Source organism: Eufriesea mexicana, unplaced genomic scaffold, assembly GCF_001483705.2.
Source record: "Eufriesea mexicana isolate 0111107269 unplaced genomic scaffold, ASM148370v2 scaffold1387, whole genome shotgun sequence".
Classification (NCBI taxonomy): domain Eukaryota; kingdom Metazoa; phylum Arthropoda; class Insecta; order Hymenoptera; family Apidae; genus Eufriesea; species Eufriesea mexicana.
The window spans coordinates 547,294-553,060 of NW_016909492.1; positions in this window are offsets into that span (position 1 = coordinate 547,294).

Sequence of the window (5,767 nt, forward strand, 5' to 3'; positions counted from 1 at the left end):
GATTTTTAAAAGGAATTTAATGGAATAAGCACTGAATTATAAATATAGGATATACGACATAATAATATTAAAAATATACACATTATACTATACTTTTTATTAATTTATATTTAGGATAAAATATTACATTATACTATGTCGCATGGTATTCGTTAAAACAGTCTAAACACATTTGTCGTGATTTTGGACAATTGGAACAATAGGTCGTAGTGTTTTTACATTTTTCGTAATTGTCTGTCAATATGTTTACGAGTGGTAAAACTTCACCAAGTTTGCTACTCTGTTCTATCGTTTGGTTATTTGCAAAATGCAAGTTTGCCGATAGTAATTCAAAACGATTACGGGAAATGGAAAATTGTAAATAGGGTCCGTTGACCAACGTCTAACGAGCGGTGCCTGTACTAGGCGCATCCAAATCATCGGTCCGATAACGTTCTAGCGTTCAGACAGTAGGATTTGGGCCCCGCGAGAAACTCAACCGAATCGCGTTGGGCGACGAACGTGTTAAACCTTGCATTCTGTCTTCTTTCATACTCAAACTTTCTTCCTCAATCACGCATTTCTCATTTCCTCGCCCTGGAGGTGGACCACGTACCCTAAACATTCAGATGCCTTTCGCTCTTCACTTGCATTTCATACAGTCATAAATATCCCGTTCATCCGATCCTTGCACGCGGTCACTCATCCTTCCACGTACACTTCAGACGACACTTTAAATATTCAGTCTGAACCCTAGGTCTATTGCCCGTCACCAGCTAGATATGCCCAAGGGTTCCTATGCACTGGCTCTCAACCTACTATTCCTACATGTATTTGTGAGTATTGGTTTTATGAAAGCGTGAGTGTTGGTATTATATGAGTGAATGGTGTTGAGGTAGAATAAATGAAAGTTATTTGGTATGATATAAATATAATATGTGCGAGTGGAATCTAATGTGCATGTTGATAAAATAGAAGAATGTGCCAGAATGAAACAGTTACGTGAGAATCGTCATAGAGTAAACAGGAGTTAATAAGAGTGAGAGAGTGAGAAAGGAATTTTCAAGATAGAGTCAATCTATGTGTTTAAAAATAGTTGATTTAGAATTGTTGTCGATATTTAAATATTATTATGTAAATATATTAATTTGTTAATTGTTAAAAAACGTGGAAGGTATTGGTATTCATTTCTGTCCACAGTATTATCCTAGATAACTAACTTTTCCTTCGTAAACCTCTTACCCTGTTCTCTGACGCCATACCCAAAGCCAGATGTATTATCCTGAAACTAACTCTTTCTTCATAAACACCACACGTCGATTTCTCACGCTGCACTCAAAACCAGATGTATTAGCTTAACTTCAAAAATTATACTTTTCTTTGACAATCATAAACATCCTTTCCCACTCTCTCAAACCACACCCCAAATTTTATGTATAAAAGACAGACGAATCAAAGAATGAAACAGTATTAACACGTTAAATGCCAGGGGGGTCACCGGTGACCGGCACTCAATTTGGCGGTGGCGCCACGGGGGCCACCGGTGACCGGCGACACCACCATTAGTAAAAATACATAATTAGAGTAAATATCGATACTATGACGTTTCGTAGTTCGTGACTATAGGCACCCGTCATGTGTCAATGACATCTCGTAGTTCGTGACTATAGGCACCCGTCGCGTGTAGATGGCGTCCCGTATTTGGTGACTATAGGCACCCGTCGCGTGTTAATGACATCTCGTAGTTCGTGACTGTAGGCACCCATCGCGTGTAGATGGCGTTTCGTAGTTGGTGACTATAAGCACCCGTCGTGTGTTAATGACAGCTCGTAGTTCGTGACTATCTGCACCCGTCGCGTGTAGATGGCGTCCCGTATTTCGTGACTATAGGCACCCGTCGCGTGTTAATGACATCTCGTAGTTCGTGACTGTAGGCACCCATCGCGTGTAGATGGCGTCCCGTATTTCGTGACTATAGGCACCCGTTGTGTGTAGATGGCGTCTCATATTTGATGACTACAGTCACCCGTCGCGTATAGATAGCGTCTCGTAGTAGGTGACTATAGTCACCCGTAGTAGCGAAAGTATTAATATTCTTCGGAATACTCTATTTGCAATAGGAATTCTACAGGGAGGCTATGTCGGAAAATACAATAACGTACTGTGAGGTGGCGAATGGCGAAGGACTCTATCAGATAATAAACAGCGACATCGGCTTTGACGAGGTGAATGAGTGTACGGAGCGCATGAAAGCATTTGGGCGGCTTCTTTGATTATCCAACACAGGTAGTGGATCATAAATTTTTTAAGGAATGACCTGGAGTCCATTTTTAACGTTGTGCTTGCCTTATTTCAGAGGTTTCAACAGTTCAGAAATAGCAGTCAGCAAGCTCAGATCAGATAAATACCAGTAAAAATGTACATGTAACTGAAATGAAGAGTCAGAAAGTGCATATTCGTCATGTATAATGCTTTGGGAATTTGCACAAGATAATAGTAGCAAGGTAACAGCTGAAAAATATACAGTGTATATGGTGAAGGATCATGTAGTAACTAATCAAAAGGTTAGAAATTGGTTTGTAAACTCCGTTCTGGAGATACGACCTTAAAAGAGATCAGGAGTTTGCACTTGGAACGTCACAAAGGCAAGAATCCGTTCATTTCGCCTAATTCCACCTGTTATGATCTCGAAATCTTATACTTCTATCTATAAACTTCTGAAATAGCAATAAGACGAGTTATTTTTAATTAATAATAATTATTAAAAATAATTGTTGGAAATTAGCTACGCCCATGCAACGATGACGACAGGCCTGTTGCAGACCAATACCGATCTTTGGACATCAAGGGTTCGGTTTAGGGGGTTTAAAAGGGCCTGCTGTCCCTCGGAGTTCTTCATTCTCAAATCAAGAACAGTACAGATACCTTATATATTGTGACCCACAGCGGCATTAAAAAAGACTCGTGTTTTACTTGTATATTGCATAAAGTGTATAAATTTCACGTATATTAAACCTTTATAAATTGCTGTATAACTGAATAGGGTGACTTCCCTGCATGTTAATCATTTGACTATTTCCTTCACGAAATTCCCAACAATAATTATTTACTATGCTATACCTTTCTCAGTGTTTTATCCCGTTATCCCATTTCGTCTTGACATGTCCTGTTTATTTTCTTCATTAGGAACGATAGGACATCATTCTATTTGCAGATGTGACGCTTCCAGCCAATAACGAAAATTCGTCTGACCTATTTTTACGATCGTATTAGAGGAGGACCTAATACGCTATAGCCAATCACCTTAGTCGTGGATATTATATTGCGCCCCGAACACTGCAACTCTCACGTTTGGAGTTTCGCGGGGTTTAACCCTTTTGGTACAGAGGAGCTGGCCGCGGTTATACATTCGTGGTACGAGGAAGGTTTCCACAAGAGTGGTTGCACTGGAAGCAACGAAAACGTGTTTTGCGGTATTCACAGAAATCTCGAGCGTGATTGACACTAAACTTTTCATTCGGATCGCGACAGTCATCGGTGACGTTTGGTAGATGTCGCCAATAGGCGACGGTAGTACCCAGAGAACGTTTCATGGCCGCCGCCAGTGGGCGGCAGTAGTATCGAAATGGTTAAGGCCCGTTTACGTGAATGCGACAATGTTGCAGGGTTGCGGCCTATTCTAAATTAACCCTCGCGAAGCGGTAACGGGGTCTCTAAAGACCTTGCTTCTTTACCTCCTATGTCGAAGTTACGTGTGTTAGTGCAGACGTTTGGCGCGAAATTTGAACGTAGCGAAGGAATGACGTTATAAGAAACTCAGAAATAATACAAATTGAACGAATTCGTATCGCGTTATATGGAATTTCAGAAATAAATGAATTGTACTTGCTTTCTCAAAGTATCGAGTTGCTATTGATACGATTAACTCTTTGCACCTGGTGATTTTTTCGTTACAGGAAACTAATAATTCAAAGACTTTCTACTATAAGGTCGACGATATTTTTAAAACGGTAAATGAGAAATCGTATGCAATTTAAGACGTACAGTTATTGTACTTCGATATTCCACGCATCGTTGGGTAATTGTAGATTTGATATATTAATTAACATCCATCTTTAGAATCTGATTAAATGGCGATTGAGAGGTGCCTCTCGAGTGCAAAGGGTTAATAAACAAAATTTTGTAGTAGAAATAGCAACGAATATGTAGATTTTTATATATTTGAATTTAGGTTTGTCGGATATAATACATATGTAGCGACCATCATTCTCACCCTCGCCACTTGATGGATTTCAACAATAGAAGTTCGAAGACTTTCTCGCAAGTTCTCGGAAAACCTGCTCTTCCTATATATATATAACTTCCAATAGTATCCCCCGTGTTAACCAGTTAGCTGTAATTGACGAGTATACTCGTCATGACACAAAATCCTACCACTTTTCCATGACGAGTATACTCGTCATGCGTAAAAAGTAGTGACCATTGGCTATTTAAATTGTAATTTTTGTGAAAAATAAAACATATTCTCAACTTTCAAGATGTTTAGAATATTTTGAGGCCAGGCAGGAATGAAACAAACAAATAAAAAATATGAATAATTTGAGACGAACTCATGCGTCCCGTATGCACCGGCTGAAACAGCTTATCAGTTCGCATAACGAATTTATTTATGCGAGGTGATAACGTTTTGTAGATGTCAGCGTAAAAGGGGCAAAAGCAAAAGTCGGAAAGCTGATTTATGATAGGGTTCCTTCAGGGTTGGTCCGCCACGAGACAAATGCGTGACGCTGACCAGGCGCTGAGCCCATTGATGGCTGCTGGCCCGAAGTTACCTAGCTATTTTTTGACGGTCACTAAAATTCATAGATATCCGTAAAAACTAACCAATAAGAGAATAGATGTTAACCAAATAAGTAAATATTAGTAATAAAATTGTCAATTTTATAAAATAAACTCATCTTTTTGATCCAATATTTTAACAGCGACACTTACTCTGTGATACGCCATCTAAGTATCCCCGGTCTAAGGCAGGGCCTGCTAGAAGAAAGCTTTATTGATGAGTTCACTAGGAAGCTCGGGATGAAACGCATCCCTTCCTTTTCCTGTCGTCCTTCTACTTGCTACCCACGTGGATACCAACAGGTTAGCGGCATATGATACCAGTCCATCATCAGGAACCACAAGTCAGCTAGTTCAGCGCAAAGAAGCAGATTCGTAACAAGCGCTCCACTCGAGTACATAAAGTTAACTATTGTATTTAATGATCCTCTTCCTCCGAGACAGAATATTTGGAGTGGTATCTATCCTAAACCTGATATCCATTTCCTACAGAGGAAATACAACTCCACGCAGATAGACATAAAGCAAGGACAACTAACCATCCAAATTTATTGGCTGGAAATCTGTACATCATCGAGACGGCTAGAAGATTAAAGAAGAAACACCCCCAGGATTTGCTAACGCAAGCTCAGTTATAAATTAATAAAAATTTCTGTAAAGTGCCAATCCGAAGGGATTATCACACTCGTGTCATCCACAAAAACCAAAACGTCTTGCCGAATGTTCACAGCACAAGTTGCAAGATAATAATCATAAGTGTGAGTATTGGCTTTATGAGAATGTGAGTGTTGGTTTTATATGTGTGAATGGTATTGAGGTAGAATAAATGAAAGTTATTTGGTATGATATAAATATTGTAGGATGGCGAAACTGGTCTTGAGACACCGAAAATTCACGAAAGAAGAGGAACACAATAACACAAACTCAAAATTCGTAAACTGATTTAACT